Genomic DNA, 21,952 nt, shown 5'->3' with positions numbered 1-21,952 from the left:
GTGGCAGGTCCTGTGCTGGTTCCAAGGACGGCATCTAGAGAAGGATGGATGAGGCCTCAAGAAGCTCACCGTCTAGCAGGGGACCTAGACAAGCAAACCGCAACTGGCCAGCGTGCTACGGATGTGGCAGAGGTGAGCCCAGGATGCCAAGGGAGCCCAGAGCAGGAGGTTGAAGCGGGCTGGAGGGAAGGCTCAGTGAATTTGGAGCTGAATGGCAAAGGCTCAGTGGGAGTTAGTCATCCAAGCAGGGATTGGGGGCATCCAGGGGAGGTGTGAAACCTACAAAGGTGTGAAATGTACAAGGCAGGGAGGGCTGAGAGACCATGGCTGGGTCTGGAGAGTAGGGAGTGAGGGCAGCGATGGAGAGAGATCACCCTGGACAGATAGGCGAGAGCCAGGACCTGCAGTTTTACACGGTAGGTAATGGAGTTGAAGGTTTTATAGCAGGGGAGTGATGTAAGGTGCACGGTTCGCATGGAGGGGGAGAGATAAGAGACTGCATTGGGCTCTGCACTAGACCAAGGAAATTCCAAATATGACACCTGGTTCAACCCTCCAGCCGGCCCTGGGAACCTGCAGAGCCACCTGGTTGAGGGCAGTACCTCTTAGCTCCACTGGGGTCCCAATCCTAGTACCATCACTCATTAATCTGATGATGTGGGCAAGTGGCTTAACGTCTCCGGGCCAAGTCTCCCCATCTCTAATATTGTGTGTGGATCCCACAAGGATTCACGAATGGTCCTTGGGCCACACAAAGGCCCACTTGGACCGTTAACACCCCATCGGTGAGGAGGAAAGCGACTCATGCAGGGGCACCACACGGTGTGAATCCCGGCTCTTTGCTCCAGGCGGCATCATCTCCTGATTGATAACTGATGCTCTTGTGGGAACCCGGTGGGAGATGTGTGGTATCTGGGACTGAGTGAGGGGAGGTGACAGGTAATGGGTTGGGGAGGATTTCCCGTTGTTTTCACAGGTAAACCATGCTGGCTTCAGGCCCAAGTATTTGCGATTACAAAGAACAGTCGTCCCTTGGTATCAGTGGGGGATTCGTTCCAGGACCCGAAGTGGATACCAAAATCCGCAGATGCTCAAATCCCATAGTCAGCCCCCCATATCCAGGGATTCAACAAACCATGGATGGAAAACGTCCCACAGGATATGTATTGAATAAACATCCACATATAAGTGGACATGCTCAGTTCAATCCCTATTCAACTCTATTGAAGTTGAACCCCTATTCAACTTGGGTCAGAGGCCGCACGTCAGATGCACGGGGCAAATGATCTCTGAGGCCTGCCCTGTGCCCCTTCCCTGACACATAACCTTAAGTCATAGAGCATCCAACTCCCCAAGAAGGCAGAGCGAGGCCAGGCATCCCTGCACTACACCCAGGTGGGCAGGGGGCCCCAAGTCACCCAGAAAACCTGTGGTCAGCGTGCCCTTGGAAGCCACTTACATCAGACCTCGCTGCTTTTTGGGAGGGCTGTGTCGGCAGGCGTGTCACAGACAACCTCCTCTGACATTTGTCCCTGTGTGGCCACGCTCACCCCTTCCAACAGCCCTGCCCCAGTCTGGGAAGAGTGTACCTCTGACCATCTAGAATGCTCCTGGGGGACCTGGGAGCCCATGCCCCTGTGGACTGGCGGATTGGACTAATTTTGTTTCCTTGGGAAGGCACCCAAGGGGGAGCTTGGAGGGCCCAGTGAGACAGGCAGGTGAAGGCTGTCCAAACACAGCCCAGATGCCCCGTTTGCCGGTGCACCACATCCTGGCTGCCCAGAGAACTGCCTCGGGCTGACCAGGAACTACCTGGCCCAGGAGTTTTGCCCACCGGCCCTGCAGCTCATGGCCCTTTGTCTTAAGCCCAGACTACCTGGTGCTCCAGAGGCCCTGCTGTGATCTGGTTGAAGCGAGACCACATGCTGGTTCCACTCCTTCCCCCACCCCTCCCACTGCCCTCACTGCCCTTCTCCAGCAGACACGCCCTCAAGAATCCTTGTCTCAGGCTCCACATCTGGGGAAGCTGTTGTAAGAGACCCTGCAATACTGACATCGCTTCTCCCACCCAACCCAACCTCCACCAGATTGGTTTCCAGCAACATTCCCGACCCTCTGAATGAGCAGTCTTCTTGTCATCCTTGTGCTTCCTCATCCCTGATCCCCAACCTGGGGCTTTGCAAACACTGTCCCTCTGCCTGGAATGCCCTCTCCAGCTTCTTAACTCTGTGAAAAAGCCCAGTTTGAACATCCCCCCCCCTCTGTGGTACTTCCCTCCAGCCAGCAAGCACTTGGTATCTGCAGCTGCCACACACTCATGGTGTGGCTGTCACTTGTCGGTGGGGGGGTGTCTATCTGACTGAACTCTGAGCCCTCAGGGCCCCTCACTCCTGCCAAGATGCCCAGCTCCCTCCTGGCTCACTGGCTGCCATGAATAAATCCTCTGCCTCTGGGTAGTCCCTGGAGTCTGTCTGTCCCCCGTGGGCCCGTCTGGCCTCCTTCTGCCCGGTCCTGCCCTTTGGCACCCTGGAACCCATCTGGTCACCAACCCTGCCTGCTGCATCCTCGAAAAGAAACTGAGGCTCACAGGGGTGGTGTGACTGGCCCAGGCCACACATCCAGCAGGAAGGAGACCAGAGCTCTTGACCTCAGGACACCTTTCTTTCATCCTAATTTGCATCACTGCAGGGGAGGGGGAGAGGCATGTGGTTTTGCGGGAGGCCAGGAGATGCCAAATGCGGGTGTGCGTCTCATGGTGAGAAGCGGAGACTGTTTCTCCTTGGGTGGCGTTTGCATTTACAGGTGTCACCTGCTTGCCCTTCAGAGGAGGGGCCCTCGTGCTGTATCATTCAGGGGCTGCACGTGAGACAGAACTCACCCCAGATGGTTCCAAAGGAGAGGCTTTAAGGAAAGGGATACTTCCAGAGGGGCGGGCAGGGCTAAGGGAACAAACAAGGGATGCTGAGGTGCCCAGAGACGGGTGACACCAGGAAGCTGTTATCCCGAGGACCGAAGGGCAAGAGAGGGACAAGGGTCATCGGCGTCCCACGCAGGGAGGGGCCGTGTGGAGCAACTCGGGAGAGAGAGAGGCGGGCAGGAGCGCCCCAACTGTTCTCCGCCCACCCCCATCTCCTGCCAGGGTCTGCTTCTGACCACATCCAACTGGGAGTCAGAGCAGGGCCAAGAAGGGCAGAGAACCGAGCCAGGGGTCAGGCAGGCAGATGCAGACCGACCCACACAGACGATGCCTCCTTTTCACGAACCAGCGATCGGCGGCCCCCGGGACGGCGCAGAAGTGGGTGTACAGGGAGATTCATGGCCATCTTAGCTTCTCACTGTATGCCTTTCCCCGCACTGGGTTCCCAGAAGTCATCAGAAGGTGTCGCAGTGGACCACTGCCACTCCTTTGTCATGAGGCCCATGAGATAATGGGGACTGAACTGGAGGAACATCTAACCAGGCCCCCAGCCAGGGTGAGTGGGAACTAAACCTAGGCCAGCCCTTGGGTCAAGTTGCAGACCTCTGTTGAGTCCGTGTTGCTTTCAGGACATGGGGGGAAGGGGTTGCTAAGGCCTGGCTGAGGCTGTCTGGTGAACTTCCCCCTTCCCAACCCAGTGGACACTCTGAGGCACACGAAGCAACTCGCCTGCAACTCTTCCAGAACACGGAATGCTCCCTGGCCCAGCGTTCACGGCAAAGGGACACTCCCTGACTTTGTGGGATTTGGCTACGTTTCTGGGTAGGAATGGAAGACCCTGGAAGAGCTAACACCTCTGTTGTCGGTAGAAGCATGAGCTAGGTAGGTTGCAAGGAGAGTCAGCAGATAAACAGAGAGCACTTTCTGCAAAGCACTTCCACAGTAACCCACAGGACACCAGGAGGAGAGGAATGGGCCTCTGTGTAGGATGCTATGTTTCTTCTTCTTTTTCTTTTTTTTAAAGAATCAATTTAATTAATTTATTTATTTTTGGCTGCGTTGGGTCTTCATTGTTGCATGTGGGCTTTCTCTAGTTGCGGCGAGCAGGGGCTGCTCTTCGTTGCGGTGCGCAGGCTTCACGTTGTGGTGGCTTCTCTTGTTGCAGAGCACGGGCTCTAGGCGCATGGGCTTCAGTAGTTGTGGCTCGCGGGCTCAGTAGTTGTGGCTTGCAGGCTTTAGAGCGCAGGCTCAGTAGTTGTGGTGCACGGGCTCAGTTGCTCCGCGGCATGTGGGATCTTCCTGGACCAGGGCTCGAACCCATGTCCCCTGCATTGGCAGGCGGATTCTTAACCACTGAGCCACCAGGGAAGTTCTGCTATGTTTCTTCTTACTCCCCACTTTCTGCCGGTCATTGGGAGGGGACTTGAAGAGCTGTTAGCGTGGCACTGAGTCAGGGGCCTATGCTCTCTGTCCCCTCCCCCTGTTTATATCCACCCTTCCCCAAGATACCCTAATGAATGCCTCCAAGTCTGGGAAGAATAATGTGATAACCGATTATCACGGCACTTGATTGTATACAAAATCAGATTTGCAAATTCCATTGTTTTTAGTTCCTATCTTGCAACACTTTTGCCAAAAGAGAGAGAGCCCCCAACTTGGAAAGGGTATGGGTATTGGTGGGTGCATGAAAATGGGGACCTACCAGTCCTCCAGAGGGAAAGAATTTGGAATGCACAGGGAGGTCCAGCCCTTGAGGTTTGGGGGCCCCATGCTCGGCCTCAGCAGGCTCATCTCAGCAGGGACAAGCTTGAGCAGAAGACAGAAGGCTCCTTCCAGAATGCTGTGCTCTCACTTGACACCAGGACCCCAGTTTGCCTTTGGCGGGAGGGAATCAAATTTCCCTTCAACTCCATGGGAGTTTATTTATTAAAGAATGAATAAGATGTTCCTTGCCTATCTGTGGTGCAAATTTAAAACCACTGCACAGTTACTGCACACTACATGCCCTAGGCTTTGTTCTCATACAGGACAACAATGTTGAGTGATGGGGTTAGAACCCTCGCCGTATATCAGGCTGCCCAGATCCACTTCCCAGTAACCACTAAGCTGCTGGGTGCCCTTGGGTAACTCAGCAGTTTTGAAACTCGGGGAACAGAAAGCCTTTCCAGGAGGTACTTTGCCTGGATAGTATCGTAGATGATAAAAATGGCCCAACTTCGCCCCTCTCCCTGGAGTCTGTTTCCCCACCCCTTGATTCTGGACGGGTCTTGTGCTCTGGGCAGTAGAATTTGGCCGAAGTGAACTCCTGCCAATGGGCAGCCCCAGCAGGAGACCAGGGTGCCGGAGAAGAGAGCATTAGGGTGCCTGCTCCCCTCTCTCCCTGCCCTGACTGGCCCTCCTCCAAGCTCCAGCTCTACCACACTCAGAAGATGCATTTCCTCTCTGGCCCATTAGCCTAGAAGGTGGTGTCTTAGGCAGGGTTCCCGGAAACAGAGAGAGAGATGGGGATCCGTGCGAATGTGTTGTATTAGCAAGTGCTCCCTGGGAACTCCACGAGGGGAGGGGGAAACAAGACCAGGAAGGGAAGGAGGCCCAGCAGGTGTGGGAGGGCTGGGTGTGCAGGTCACACCTGGAGTGTCCCCCTGCATGGACAAGGGACCCCACACCCCATCACCCGTCAGTCCTTGGCCAAGGGCTACCCCAGGGGACGCTCCTGGCTCTCCCTAAGCACTGGCAAAGCTGGATGCCAAGTGCAGCCAGCCTTCTGGTAGAGAGACCCAGGTGCTGGATGCAGTGTGGAATCCCCACACTTAGGAACTGCACCCCACACCTTTTGTTTTCCGAGTCTTAGCATTCACAGAGGTGAGCAGTAAGAAAGCTTTAGTTTTAATTTCTCCAGAATAGCGCACCCTCGCACAAAAAGCAGAAGCAATGGGTGTCCCCAAACAGTTTCTCCCTTCTGCACTGGAAAAGGCCCAGGAGAAGAAACACAAAGTGCTCTGTTACCTTCTTGAAGTGTGGGGAGGGAAGAAAAAATGAATACCTCTAAGCTGTCCTGCCACAAATGTGTGTTGAATTGAACTGACCTAGTAGAACATGGGCCCTGGGGTCAAATCCTGGCTCTTCCATGTTCTAGCTGTGTGAGCTGGTTATTTAACCTCCCTGTGCCTCTGTTTTCCCACCTGTAAAATGGGGATAACGATAACAACAATACCAATAATAATAATTACCATTTCATAGAGTAGTTGTATCAAGTGAGTGAACGTATGTAGAGCGCTTAAAACCACACTCTGACTGAAACAATCAGCACAGTGCAAGTGCTAGCTGCCGTTTTTATAAATCATTAGAACAGTCTCTTTTAATTTTGTTGCATGTTGGGAATAGTTTTCTTCTTCTTTAAAATGGTTTTGGATGAGCAGACAAAACTTCCTGCCTTAAACAAATGAAAGTTTGTACCCTTCCCCTGAATTGGTGAAGGAAGGACAATTCAATCCGTAGATGGATTCCGAGGTGGGGTTTGTAAGGTGACCTCTGGGTTGGGCTAAGGTTCTGAAGGCTGAACACAGAGCAGGACCTGTGCTTTCTTACTGCTTACCTCTGTCAGTGCTAAAACACATGCTAAAAACAAAGGTGGAGGAGGGGTGCTCCTGACCGTGGGGTCCCAGGGTGAGTGTGGCTGCCCCTCCCTTCCAGGCCTGTGCTCAGTAAGCTTATTCTGCTTCCTTCATATTCATTCAAGAGGCTGCAGGGCTGCAGCGATCTCTGCAGAGAGGCAGCACATCGAGAGGTTAGCAGCGCTTATTGATTTAGTAATTCGCACGCACTTTTCCGGCTAGATTATCTTCCCGGAGACTCTGATAGAGGCAGCCAGCGGCTAATGCAACGCGAGGCTGCAGGCGGGGTGGCGGGGAAGGAGACAGGCCCGGAGACCTGGGGAGGATGACCAGAGCTGGAAGAGGAAAGAAGTCTTCCTCACCCTGCCTGGGGCCATACAGCAGGGAGCACGGTCTGCATTCTCCAAGGCGCTCCCCAAATTCCCCTTCAGACACGACGATTTACTCCCCAAGTCGCTAGAGTGAGGCCTGAAGATGCCCTCAGGTGCCAGCCCTCCTAGAGGCACCTCCGGTACAGCAAGCTGCCCATCCAAGGTCCCGCCGCTCCCCGGGGCCGTCACATCCGATGGCTGAGCGGTCCAGAGACATGCAACGCCCCCCAACTCAGGAGCCCGACTCCAGAGCCCAGAGCAGACACCTTCCCCCACTGCCCTGTGTCCTCCCCCTCCCCCCGCAGGTGTCAATCCCCATCCCAGTCACACTCCTACTAAAGGTCCCACACACTAACCTGGGGCTTGGTGTCTGCTTCCCTGGAGTCTGCCGAGCTGAGCCACCAACACGGCGGAGCCCTTTGATTTTCATCATCAAGGCCTGTCTCCACAGGTGGTTTTCATACACAGTGATGGCGCGAGATTATGGAGATTAGCCCCACCTTCAGGTCCTGGCCTGGTAAAAGTGGCCCCAGGTGAACTGCCTTCCCCATCAACCTCACGACCCCCCATCCAGGGCTTTTTTCTGTTTTCTGAATTTCTGGAGCCCCGGGGCTTTCCTGGTCCAAGGTTCCCCTCATCTGGGGAGAGAGCTCTGGACCAGCTCCTCGGTCCCGGAGCTGCTCAGGTGTTACAGCTCCTGGTGAAGCTGGGCCAGAGAGGGCCAGCGGGGTGCATGGCGCTGAAGCAGGAGAGTCATCTCCGGGGCCGAAGCGCCGACACCTGGCGCGAGTACCAGGAGGCGGGCGCAGGGCGCGCACGGTGGTTTAGGATTCACGTCTCTGGATCATTTATGCGTTCTAGTTTTCCTCCCTCTATACCCTTCCTCATTTCCTCGGTCATAAACTCACCCAAGGATAAGTGACTATCGTGTGTCATATATCACTAGGCATCTGGAACGCAAGAGGGAAGCAACGACAGATGGCCCTGCCCCAGACTGCCTGTCCCACAGTTTTAGGGGAGATGTCCATCCATTCATCCATTCACTCACTCAATTATTACTTATGCAACACCTACTAGGAACCATTACTTTAGATAGATTGATAGATAGACAGATAGGTAGATAGGTAGATAGGTGATAGATAAGTAGATAACAGATAGGTAGATAGCTAGTCACTATTGGGTTCTTTTTTTTTTTTCACACTGACACCCCACTGAGGGTAGAGACGATGTCTATTCCCCCAGAACCTCTTCCGCAGGCCCCATGAGTGGTACTGACCATCAGCGCTATAAGTGCGGCGAGAGGAGAGATGATTGTGAGGCGGGTGTTATAATGGGAGTCCCATGATGCAGCAGCACCTAAGCTTGACCTTCAAGGAGTCATGAGCTTAAGGTTGATCCACAGGGGGCCACCCAGACCATCTTCCCTACCAACTCCTGGGACTGGAAGCAGACACAACATGTTGAGGGTCGTGGAGGAGACAAGTGCAACCAGAGCCCTCTTAGAAAGAGCGTCTCTTCCTCTCTCCGCAGGCCAGCCAGCAGAGGGCGCCTTCATGGGCTCTCCCACTCACTCCGACTGTGATGCGGAGGGCTTCCTGGCTACGAAGCTCCTTTGGCCAAGTATCCCCGGCCCTCTGAGCCCGTGGCTCCCAGGTTCACGATCTCTTTCAAGACCCAGACTCCGTGAAGAGTCATGCACGTGGGTGCTCCCATGGTACCTGGTCGTGGCTCGCCCACAGCTGACTGGCGGTCTGCAACTGCTCTCCCACCCTGACTGGCATCCTCTGTGCACGACGGGCTCGGCCGGCCTTCATGGTCCCCCGCTGTCCACCAGCCCTGCCTCCGCTCCTGGTGCCCATTTCTGGATCAGTTAGGGTCCTGTGAGCAGGCAGGAACCACTAGGTATTTGAACAGAGAGAATTTAATATGAAGATTTGTTTTTAATGGGAATCTTAATTTTTCTCCAGTTTTATTGAGCTATAATTGACATATAACATTGTATGGAAGAATTGTTAACTGTGACATTAAGAAGGGAGGGAAGGACTTAGGACTTCCCTGGTGGCGCAGTGTTTGAGAGTCCACCTGCCGATGCAGGGGACACGGGTTTGTGCCCCGGTCCGGGAGGATCCCACATGCCGCGGAGCAGCTGGGCCCGTGAGCCATGGCCGCTGAGCCTGCGCGTCCGGAGCCTGTGCTCTGCAACGGGAGAGGCCACAACAGTGAGAGGCCTGCAAAAAAAGAAAAAAAAGAAGGGAGGGAATTCCCTGGCGGTCCAGTGGTTAGGACTCTGCGCTTCCATTGCATGGGGCACAGGTTCGATCCCTGGTCAGGGAAATAAGATCCCCCAAGCTGCTCAGTGAGGCCAAAAAAAAAAAAAAAGGTAATGAGAACTCTAAGGTATGACAGAGGTAGCAACTGCAGGGAACAGCTCCCTCCCCCTTGGGCTGGGTGGGCACCAAGGCAAAACACTGGAATTCTTAAAACACTTAGAAGCTTGGAGGGAGGACCTGACAGGTATCTTGGAGGGGGGGGGTGGAGGGGTGGAGGAGGCAGCCAGCTGGTGCTGGCGTCTCTGTGCTCAGAGGCTGCCCCTGGGGCTGAGACCCAGACTCTGAGAAGGGGATGCCAGACGGCTTGTGCAGTGTTTCTGGCCTGGGAGTGAGCAGCACAGCTAGTTCTGCAAGATGGAAAATGGAAAGACTGCGGTGTGGATTTCGTGGCTGCTTTGGGAAGGAGCTGCTGAGGTCGGGGAGAAGCAGCAACCTCGTGAGGCACTGCTCACGGGAGCAGAAAGCAGACAGGGAGAAGCATCCTCCTCCACCAGCCTTCCAGTCTCTCTAGTGCCCCCTGGTGGCAGAGCCTATCAGGGATGCTGGCAAAGGAGAAATTGCGGTTTGCCGGAGAAAAGTGGTTTGCAGGTTTGCGGCAAAGGAGAAGCGTTGGGGGGCCCAGCATCACAGAGTCATAGCTTCATGCTGGCGCCCCAGGTGTCCTCTTGCTGAGAAGTCCTCCTGCTGACAGTACCACACAGGACCCCCAAAGTGACAAAAAGCCCAGAGAGGTCTATGATGGTGGGAAGTATGCTATCGCCTATTTTGTGCAAAGCTCTGTTGTGTGACTATTTCATCTTCTCGCTGCTCTGACCAGGACACAGATGCAAACCCACAAGGATGGGTCTGTGCAGATGAGAGACACCAGAGATGGAGGTCGTGTAACGGGAATACACTTATAACGAAACAGCAATGCCTATTGGAGAGAAATCATCCTTCCAGGCAAACTGACTTCTGCAGGAACCTTCTCTCAGTTGACAGAGTCCATTGGAATCCCGGTAGCGGACATTGCTCGGGACCAAGGGGGGCCCCATACCGCACCAACGACACTGCAAGGCGAGCAGGCAAGGGCTGTCCTTCCCACTCTAGAGCCAAAGAAACTGAGGCACAAAGGAATCAGCTAGTCAGACAAGGGGAGGCGTTAGCAGAACTCCTGAGCTCTTGCGGGGGGGATGGTTACTTGATCTGCTGGTCCCAGCAAAGGAGGAGGGGGAGTCTGCAGGGGTTCAGTGGGGTTTCCAGCTCAGGTTGGCCCCTGCAGAAAACTCAGACTCCAGGCAGGGCTGGCTCTCCATCCACACAGCCCAGGTCGGGAAGCTGAGGGTACGGGCCAGCTGGCTCCCAGAAGGGGCTGCTAATTGCTCTGATTGCAACTCCAGGGCAGAGTGTTTCTGGAACTGCAAAACTCCAACAGAGGAGGAACTACCAGTGGAACATTTTTGATGAATAATTCAGTGAGCTGAAATGGGAAATGAGAAAGTTTTCTCTCCACTAAAGTGGAATTTGAAAGAACAGAGAAAGAGAAAACAATAATAGCATCAAGCCTCATCATTCTGGTCTCCCCACAGTAAGACTTTTTCTTTGCATAACCGTGAAGGATGGCTCACTGAGATTTGCTCTCAACAATCTATAGAACTTAAGTCAAGGTAAGAAAAGACTCACGTCACCTGGGATTGATGGTAAATTTGATCTCATCACTGCCACCTTCCCTTTCAAGCATTTATTCTACAAATATTAATTGGGCAACTACCCAAGGCCAAGCACTGTGCTGGGTGTTAGAGATTCTGTCGTGAAGAAAACAGACATTATTCTTTTTTCATGGAGTGTGTGGGAGGGGAGAGGGAGGTATTCAGATAGTAGATTAAAAGACACAGCAAAGATGTTAAAAAAAAAAAAGACACAGCAGTTGATACATTTATATCTACAATTTGAGATACATGCTGTACCAGGAAGAGAGAAATCACTGAGTATATAGGTCAGAGAGGATCGAATGCAGGGGATTTGTTACTTACAGGAGTGATGGAGATGCTGAGACGTCTGGGACAGTGAAGGAAACCAGAGATTATTAGCAGCAGGAAGCCATTCAGCGAAGGGTCAAAGAGAGGAGGGGATGTTATCAGAGTCCAGCCCCTGGGGCCATTTGGGAGAGGGGAACTAGAATCAGGACAGGAGCTGCCCAAGGAGGACTGGGACCATGGAACGAGTGGATGTCTAGTATGAATGGAAGACGCAGCGGAACTTAAGTCTTTGTGCAGATGAAATCAAAGCCAAAAGAGAAGGGAGACAACCTGACCTTGCCCCCTCCTCCTGCTTTTCTGACAACCACCGGTACCTCCCAAAGGCTGAGCCTCTGTAGATGTCAGGAAGCAAGGAAGCCTGAGAAATATAGTCCACAGGAGTCAGTCCCTCAAAGGTACAGAGTTCTCCAGGGGAAGGGTAGGGGGGATGGATCTGAGGGCAAACAGGCCAGGAAAAAACCAGCATTCATTCTGTGAAGGAAAAGAACAGGATATTGCAGGGAAGAATTAAAGGGATAGCGTTATTAAACTGGATGATCTTGGGAGACCTCTGAGGAGGTCAGGTTGAAACATAAAAGATGACAAGGAAAAAAAAAAAAAGATGACAAGGTATTCAAGCAAAGTGGGGGTGGGCAGGAGAGGAGGAGCTTTCCAGGCATATGCAAAGGCCCTGAGGCCAGTTGTAGATGGTAGTAAAGGGAAGCGTATGGAGAGTTGAGGGTGGAGATGTCTAGTCCAGATGATGTTAAGGATATGTTTGGGATGTCAGAGAAGGAAAAATTCACAGGTGATTGCCTTCAATAGAAAAGAGGTTTTGAAAGCTTTAAAACACACACACACACACACACACAGTGTCTGTTTACTTCCAGACAAAGCAAAAACTAAAAACTTTCCAAACCTTCCAGGAATATGTAAACAGATTTCCTTTGTGAACACTGTATTCATGGTAGCTCCCTCAGAACAGATAAAGCTATGGCCTGACAGAATCTGTGAAGAAATATTTAATATAGAATTTTCTGGATCTGTTTTTTCCAAATCCCCTAGGTGACAATCTATGAAAATGAGTTAACAGTTCTCGACTCCATTCTCACATCTGCCACCAACTTGACTTGCTTGTACCCCCTTCTCTCACCTCCTTTGGGACCCTAGCAGACTTATTGAAATGCCTGTGAAAGTGTGACTTGTTTTAAATGCATTTAAAACCATATTTGTTTGCACAGTCAATCTTATTTTGTGCTTCTTGTGAATACATTTTAATCTATTGTGCATTTTAATGAGGTGGAATTCTTAGGAACAGATTAATCCATAAACTGCGATCTTCCTTGGTGACTAGTACCATGTCATGAAGGTACCTGTACATGCAATTTTTATGAGTCATAGTTCAGTAGATCAGTATTTGATTAATTTTTTAATTCAAAATTTTAAACTGTATAGCCAGAATAATGTTAATTGATATGGGTGTTAAAAATATATTAGGAAGTTCTATTTCTAGCCGTGATGGAGTAACTGGGACCAGGCTTATCTTCTCACTGTTGAGAACTATAAAACTGAATAAAATATACAAGGCAGCAGTTTTCAGACATTAGGGAACACTCATCTCTGAGAAAAAGATCAAACAAGATGAGCCTCTTATCACCCTGGCTTTCTGTCTGGAGGTGTTTTCTGCAGAGAAGGGAATCCAAGAGAGCACAGCTCTTTCTGAGTTAAAGAGACAGGGGTTGTCATTCAGAAAAGATGAAGGGGCTGGAAATTCGAGACATAGTACTGGACAGAGAGATGCTACTTAAGTAAATAGCTCCAGAAAAGTGTACAGGGATCCCCTGCCTCTGTTGCTGATTATTAATAAACATAGAATGAAGATCCAGGAAGCTATGGAAAGAAAAACCAGGGAGCTGTAAGCAAAACAGTTCTCAGGGCCGAGAGACGATCAAATTCTGATCAGTTGGAATAGAGATGTCTCAGATTCTCGGGTTTTCAGTGGATACCCCAAGTGAGTCACATCTTAGTAGCGGAGCTAAACTAATCTTAGAATTAAACCTACTTATGACCCATCCTAAGAAAATTAAAAAGCTTTAAAAAAGGCCTGCCCTGCAAGTAACTTCTCTGCCTGCCATAAAGAGGTCCAACACCCTTTAACCAAAATCCAGCGCTCAACAATGTAAAGTTCAAAATGTACCGCAGCCAGCTGAAACTTACTAGATATATGAAGAAACAGGACAGTGTGACCCAAAGTCTTGGAAAAATTCAGTGGAAACAGGCATAGAGAGATAGAGATGGTAGAGTCAGACAAGATCTTTAAAACAACTATTTAAAATGTTTTCAAGGATTCATGGGAAGGAAGCCCATGTCCCTAGTGACTATGAGGCCACTGTGCCAGCTCTGATCTGCGGTCTTTAGACTTCTTTAAGTGACACAAATAAGCAAATCCCCTATTTGACCTAAGCTGCTGTTCTTTGGGCTTTCTGTTATATAGGGCCAAATCTAATGTTCATTGATAACTTTTATCCTTTTCATAGGTAGATCTCCAAGGCCTTAGAATAGCACCTGGCTCGTCACGGATCCTCCACTAATATCTGTTGAGTGAAAGGATGGAATCTAACCTCTCCAGAAAACAGATGAGGGCCTTGAGCCCAGGGAAAGGAAACAATGTGCCCTTGTCACATAGCTGGTAAGGGGCAGGCATGGGATCATGTTCATTCCCTGCTTTGCCCTGCTTCCCATGGCGCAATGGCTGTGGCAGAAGGAAGCCACCTGTTCATCACCTCCAAGGCCCCACCTGGCCCCTTCTCTACCCCAGTGCATCTAGCTTAACCCTCTCTCCATAACTGTCACACCAACTTGGTTGAGGGACACAGTCTTCCAAGGATGCGGTGATAAGAGCAGCATCCCAGACTGCCCTGCTCACCTGCCTGCCAGGACCCACTTGACTCTGCCACGCTGACCAGGAAGCTCCCTGCTGGTCCACGGTCCCCACCCGCCCTGGATCATGCCTTTCCAGCAGGATTTGCTACAGGTACAGAGTGTCCCCACCATTTAAATGAGATCCGGCCAGGGGCTCGGAAATATCACCCTGCCCACCCACCTGGAGCACCAGGGACACGATTAGGAATACCACCTTATCCCCGTGTCCACTCTACAGCTGGCCTCTAACTGAATGGCCCCCAAAGCTGCATTCTTTTGCTCCCTGCAGGACGGCGTGAGGTGTTAGACAGAGGGATGCCATGATGTCCTTAGATAAGCTCTTCCTTTTCTGCCCTATCCCTCCACACCCAGGCATGGGAGAGAAAATTTAGGTTCTTGCCTGTCACCCTTTCTCAGGTATATAAGGGAGAACCCTTTCCCACAATTCTTAGGTCTAGGTTATTATGGGAAATACTTAAGGCTCTTGTCAAACCTGAGTCAGGTTGGAAGTGTTAACGCCCAAATCAGCAGATCCTCTTCTATTTAATTGACTGCAACTCAGTTCATTTTCTCCCTGACGGACAGAATACAAGATGGTAGCAGTAATAATAATATTGGTATCAGTAATAATATCAGCTAGCATTTACAAGTGTTTATGAAACTCCAGGCATGGTGCTGTTTTACACAGATAATCTCATTTAATTTTTGCAATAACCTGATAAAGCAGGTATCATCATTCCCACTTTATAGGGAAAAAAAAAAAAAAAAGAGGCTCAAATAGGTAACCTGCCAAGGCTACAGTCAATAAGAGGAAGAGAGGAAATTAAGTCTCCAGACTGAGCACTTACTTCCGTGTGATACCATCTTTCCGTGAGGGGAATCTGTGAGCCCCCGCATCCCTGTTATCCCTAGGAAAGAGAACACAACCCTCTGCTCATCTCCGTTCATTCATTCGGCCTTTACTGAATACCCACCTGTGGCAGGTCCCATGCTAAATACTGGGGTTTTAAAGACACACAGTCCATGGCCCTTGCGAGGAGTTAGATTATCATGTAGCTTGTACTCATCCCTCTCCCCCTCTACCTTGGGTGCAAGATACCTCATTGCCTCACTGACTTGGGGCATGGCCATGTCACTTACCTTGGCCAACAGAACTTGAATGGGTATGATGTGAACAGAGCGCCTGCATGGGTGGGCTTCTCTTGAGCTCCTGCCATTCACTATGAGAAGAGCATGCTCCAGGCAGCCACTGGTCTCAAAGGGATGCAAGACGCGTGGAGCAGACCTGGATTCAACCTAGAGCTTGCAGCCAAGGCCAGCTGACCTGCAAAACTAAGGAAGAGAAAAACAAGCTTGTGTTAGCACTGACCTTTGGGGATGGTTCGTTATGCAGCATTATTGCAGCCATAGCTGACTGATGCAGTTCCTGCTGTCAAGGAGCTCATAGATTAGTGGGGAACGTGGACAGACAATTACAACCCAGTGTAATAACAAACCAGAGTGGAAGGACATACACTGTGCCCTGGTGAACAAAGGAGGGCTCCCACCCCAGCCTGGGATAGGCTGAGCAACGAGAAGAGAGAGTTAGATGACCAGGAGGAAGCAGGTCCCGTTTGCCTGAAAGAGAATTCAGGGTGCTCAGAGAGCTTACGGCAGAGGAGCACGAGTGTCCTGGGGTAAGGGAGGCTTTGATGAAGAAGTATCATTTGTCTGAGACTTGATGAATAAGTGGGAATAATCAGGGGAAGGTGGGAGGTGGAGAATAATCCAGGGAGAAGCCCAGGGGCAACAGTGTTGGGCGTCAGCCAGCAGGGAGAGGCCACATTTTGGTGGACACTTATCTAGGACACCCAGTACTGGCCTCTGCACAAAGACCTGCACCCAGAAACCCAGCAGGGTGGCACCTTACAGACAGGACAGGGACAGATGCCCTGAATAAGGGTAAATGTGGACGATCAAGGTGGAGACCAATACTCGGTACCCGTACTTCAGACTCAAATGCTGCTTCACAGACTCAACTTCCTCCACCATGGCATGTTTCCTTTCTCAGCCCCCTCCCTGCCCTCCCCAGGAAAGTTCCCTGCTTGAAATCCAGCAAGTGGCCACCCCTTTGCCATCTGAGATGCCGAGGAGCCACCCCCGTCAGCAGGCGGAGACCAATCCCTCAACCCACTCCTGCTCCTGCAGGAGAGGTATGGGGATAGATGAGACTTATGATGCTTCCAGTTTACAACAGTCTCAAAACCAAAATCCAAGTTTACCTTGCTTCCTCTCCGCCATTATTGTTGTCCTCTCCCTGTCTGCCCAGCCTCCTTGGGGGCAGTCTCTGTCTGAGGTTTGATGGGGCTGTGGATGTGGACACACATGTGCAAACACACACACAGCTCTGGGACTGTAAACCCAAGTGTATAGAGCAGGTAGTGGAGACGGCAGTAAAAATGAAGACTATTTCCCTTACCAACCATACAAACGGGTTGGCGGTGGTGCTGAAGCTTTGAGCTACAAACAGGTCTGGGTGCACAGCTTTCTGCTCCTCCAGCATTTCGTGACATCTCCAGCCTTGTTTCTCTACCCAGAGTCCCCTGGCCTCTGTCCTGTCTCGACAAGGCACCTTGAAATGCTGCCTTGGCTCCCATTTTGAGTTGCATCATAATCAATCAGTTTCTCTCAATCACACACACACGCAAACCATAACTCTGGGCTTAGATAATCATATGATAACAACAACAAAAACAACTAGTGTTTCATGAGCACTTACTATATGCCAGTCCCTGTGCTTTAGGCATAGATTGTCTCATCAACCTTCACAACAACCCTATGAGGTGGTATTATTATGATGATCCTCATTTTACTGAAGAGGAAACAGGCACAGAGAAGAGTAATTTACCCATCGTGCAGGAAGTAAGTGGTCAGGATCCTAACCCTGGTGGTCCAACACAGAGTCGTACCCCTAACCACTATGCTCCCCTTCCCCCCACCCCGACTGGTATGGGATAGATTTCACCCCACAGAGGCAGGGACACCTAAATACGTACTCCTGGCTCCTCCAGAGGCTCTCAGGTGTGCTGGAGACATAAGGAAAATATCCCTGCACAGGGCAAAAACTCTGGGCATTGACAAAGGTGTTGCCATTCGTGCAGGGAGGGTCTGATGGGGCTTCAGGAAGGTCCTAGCAGCAGTTCATTATCCACTCTGTCTCCCAGGGGCAGGCATATGGCTGCCCGCCATATGGGATGTGGGATATGGATGGAAAACCAGCTCTTCCAAGAGTTTTCTGGACTTGGGTGAGTGTCACTCATCCCCCACAAATAGCTCCTGCACCAGGAGACAGGAGCAACCACTGCCCACAGAGACAGGCCTCCTTAGTGGAAAATAAAAGTCCTGGACAGTTGTCCCTTTATGTCCTAGGATCCATTATGCTCTAGACACATGGGAACAATGGTTTCCAAACTGGGTAGGTGAAGAGCCCCTCATCACCCCTCCCCCGGGAAGTTCCAAACGAAGCCATTTCCTCCTCACTGGGGCAAAGGCTCCTTCACCCCAGGGCAGTGGATGTTTATAAGGTGATTTCTACCCTTGGAGGGGCTAGAACCCAGGCCAGGAGGTTGGTGCACCAATGCTGTGGTGAGGGCAGGTCCGGGCCGAAGGTGCTGCTGGGTAGAGATGCTGCTTCCTAGAGAGAGGCCAGAGTAGGACCAGGGGTGAGTCTGCCTTGGACTGTAGAAAAGCCCTTTGTACCACCTGTGAATGCCTATGCGAAAATAATTAAAAGTTTTGAAAAAGTCAAATCCTGGTTTAAAAGAGTAAAACAATTCAGGACAGCTATGGCTGTGACCTTGGGTGAGACTCCGTGGGAGGCTATAAATGAAAATGGGTTACTGCATTTCCTGTTCATTTGCTGGTGTGTTAATGTACTCTGAATTTGTGTGTATACGTGTCTGTGTGTATGTGCGTGTGTGTGTGTGTGTGAGAGAGAGAGAGAGAGAGGAATATATGTCTCCCAAATGTAGTGAGTTTTGCAATGACCTAAATTTCTTACAAATGTTGCTTTCATGTGCTCAGGGACTTCATCAAGACATCGCTTGAGAAAAAGAAAACATTGCAGGCTGGTCTAAGGCATAGCGACCTGGAAAGTGTAGGACTTGATTTGCTTCCTCTTTGCAGATAGAAAAATTCAGATAAGATACAAGCTGGGGAAGCTTTTAAAAAAAATAATAATTAAAATATGGAGGCATCAGCGTGTCTGTTCTCCTCTCTGAAACCAAACGTAACAATGGGGAGAAAGAGGACAGAAAAGAAAGCTACTTCTTTGATAAAAGAAAAAAATAACCCGAATTCCAAACCACACTCCTCAGGAAGAGCTGCCATCTTAAAAAGGGGAGCCCAAGAGAAAGAGTTTATATCAGATGGTTTAGATGGAACAGGTAAAGGGAACTGAGGAAGAGGAAACAAGGCAGAAGGAATGTGCTTTAGGATTGGTGTGGCTTTGGGATGGAAGAGAGCAGCATTTATCAACCAGCTTCTGCCCTCATTGGCCATGGGTTGCTCCATAAGATGTTAACTCACACACTCTATCTCTGCAAAAACAAGGGTCTCCATGGGATAGGGCAGGGAATAAAAGCAAATGAGCAGCCCTGTATTTGATGACGTCAATTAGGTGAAGAAAAGAACTACTGGTCGTTGCAAGAAATGCATTGAGCTTCAACCTGCAACAGGAGGACTTCCTGTTAACCTGAAGCAAACCCATTCCCCCTGGGGGGAGTGTTGGTGAAAATGTATTTAGAACCCATCCACCCAAACCCAAGCGCCGTCTGACCTAGTTTATTCCCCTGATCCCTTGTCCCAACACTGCTCAACTCTTACAACAAAGGGCTGACCAAGAAAGCATTTGCCGCCATTAAAAAATGAATAATAACATGAAAGGAAATAGTACGAAATCTATACAAAGGTGCCACAAGAATAAAGATACAAGCATGACAAACAAAAAGCAGATAAATAATGATAAATAATTCATGCCCAAGAAGATGCAACAAAGCAGAGGAAAATTTATGGATCAACACTTCTCCCTGCAAAGAAACAAAAATCATATATAGTTTTAATGAAAAAAAGAGCTCTAAAAAGAGAAATAATGAACAGTCAAAGAAGGAGTGACATGGTAACAGAAGAAGATGAAAAATGATCTGGCAGATCTCAGGAAAAAAACAGGTGGGAAAGAGAAAAGTATTACAAAAATAAAAGTAGAATTAGAAACAGGAAAAAAGAAGAACGGACCGTTGTGAAACACAGGGATAAAAAAGTGTAGCTAAGTTTTTTAATCTCCAGATTCAAATATTCCTTCATTTCAGGAAAGTTTTCTTCTCCTATGACCTTGAATATTTTGTAATATTTTATATATGTAGACATTGGTATCAGTTGAAAGTTCAGAGGAGAGTTGCAACTAGAGATATTAACCTGAGAATCATGAGTGAGATAATCTACAGGCAGTGAATGAAGAATGTGGGTTGGGACATTGCAGTATCTAGAGGGCTGGATTTGCTAATATTTTATTTAGGATTTTTACATTGATGTTCAGAAGTGAATTTGGTATATAATTTTATTTCCTTGTATTGTCTTTGTCTACTTTTCATACCAAGATTATGTTAGCCAGTTAAATGTTGTACTCTTTGAATTCACTTTGTTTATAATCTCCAAATCTCCCCACCTCCAAAGATACCAGATGCATTTTCTAAACCTTCAAAGAATCTTAGCCAACCAATTTTTTAAAGACTCTTCTCTTAGAGCAGTTTTAGGTTCACAGCACAATGGAAAGGAAGGTACAGAGATTTCCCATATGCCCCCTGCCCCACACATGTGCACCCTCACACATCATCAACAGCTCTCACCAGAGTAGTACACTTGTTACAATTGATGAATCCACACTGACACGTCATGATCATCCAAGTCCATAGTTTACCGTAGGGTTCACTCTTGGTGTTGACCATCTGTGGGTTCGTTCAAATATGTAATCGCACGTATCCGTCATTGTCGTGTCATACACAGTATTTTCGCTGCCTTAAAAATCCTCTGTGCTCTGCCTATTAATCCCTTCCTGGAAAACCACAGATCTTTTTCACTGTCTCCATAGTTTTGCCTTTTTTAGAATGTCATATAGTTGGAATTATACAGTATGTAGACTTTTCAAATTGGTCTTTAGTAATATGCATTTAAGTTTCCTCCACGCCTTTTCATGGCTTGATAGTGTATTTCTTTTTAGCGCTTAATAATAGTCCATTGTCTGGATGTACCACAGTTTATTCACCTACTGAAGGACATCTTGGTTGCTTCCAAGTTTGGGCAATTATGAATAAAGCTGCTATAAACTTTATCTGTGTGAACATAAATTCTTAACTACTTTGGGTAAATATCAAAAGGTATGATTGCTGGGTAATCCATTTTTTATGTGAGTGGCTATGGTTCATACAGAGCCACCCAAGTGATGGGCTGCAGCTCACGGGGAATGGGCTGCAGTTTGCTGACTTCTCAGCTCTCCAGGCAGCCTGGGGTTGCCAGAGCCTCTGGACAGTCGCTTCCAGAGCCATTTGAGGAGGCAATGTTCTAGGAGCTGAAGAAGCTCAGTGCGGCCAGTGCCAGGTAGCGACAGGGAGGCCTTGAGGGAGGGTGGGGAGCCCTGGCATATGCAGCTCCAGGTGAGGAGCTCGACATCTCTGCCTCTCTGCCTACATGGGAGCTGGCTGCTGCCCTCTGTTCTTCCTCCTGTCTTCTTTTAGTGGTGAGCAAGCAGGTGCAGGTGTCTGCCCTAACAGAGCCCATGCAATCTGCCCATTAGCACGTTTGCTGTGTTATAAAATGCTTCATATGATAAATTTGTTTTTTACAGGCAACCTTTACAAATCTCTCTGTACTCTGGAACAACAGAAGGACCTTAGACTGTTTTTAATCTGACAACCTGTGCCTTCTTAAATGTAGTGTAGTGATTTTTTTTATTTTTTTTTATTTTTTATGTAGTGATTCTTCCCTCCTTGTTTCTCTTCTACATCACAAATTAATACCTCTGTTGCTGTTGTTCTATGCAGTCAATATTTGTTTAGACTTGCCCGTATGTTTGTGCAGGACTTCTACTAACACATATGGCATTATTGTGCAAATTAGGAAGAGGTGCTTCTTTCTCGAAACACTTAATTTCCATCTGTGGAAATAAATAATCACGTAATTCAATAATATACATACACTATACAATAATAAGAGTGCACAATAAACATACAAGCTACACTGTCTACCATACAACTGGCATCCCCAGATGTTGCACCTCTATGCAGTACACAACCTCTAAAACAGCCCTTGGCAGTCTAGGTTTGCCGGACCTTTAAGCCTCATTCTGCATTGTAGCTCAGTTCTTCCTTCTGGGTTCAATTTCTGTACAAAAGGACATTCTTTATAAGTTCCATAAATTCAGGTTTCTCGAAATAAATTCCTCAGTTTTTTGTTATTTGATAAATGTTTTTATTTTACCCTTGTGTTTGATGATAGGTTTAAGTATTTTAAAACTCCATGTTAATAGTTATTTTGTTCTCAGCAGCTTGATGATAATATTTCACTGTCTTTTGCTTTTATTACTATTAGTGAGAAATCTATGGTTGATCTAATAGTTATTCTTTGTAGGTAACCTGTCCTTTCTCTTTGCTTGCTTTTACATTTTTTTGTTTTGTCTTTGGAGTTCTGCCAGTCCTTTTAAAGTGTGCTACCTAGGGCTTCCCTGGTGGCGCAGTGGTTGAGAGTCTGCCTGCCGATGCAGGGGACACAG

At 49.1% G+C, this 21,952-nt stretch overlaps 1 long non-coding RNA gene across 1 annotated transcript; it reads right to left on the bottom strand.

The window, feature by feature from the left end:
- Positions 1–11,987: 11,987 nt before the first annotated feature.
- LOC117195852 (uncharacterized) lies at positions 11,988–15,249 on the bottom strand. Its single transcript, XR_004475724.2, has 3 exons — positions 15,000–15,249; positions 14,645–14,725; positions 11,988–12,237 (listed from the first exon to the last, which is right to left on the bottom strand). It is a non-coding gene; the product is annotated as an uncharacterized LOC117195852 (long non-coding RNA).
- Positions 15,250–21,952: the final 6,703 nt, after the last annotated feature.

Source organism: Orcinus orca, chromosome 10 (assembly GCF_937001465.1).
Source record: "Orcinus orca chromosome 10, mOrcOrc1.1, whole genome shotgun sequence".
In the NCBI taxonomy this organism is placed as follows: domain Eukaryota; kingdom Metazoa; phylum Chordata; class Mammalia; order Artiodactyla; family Delphinidae; genus Orcinus; species Orcinus orca.
This window is presented reverse-complemented; position numbering and strand designations above follow the sequence as displayed.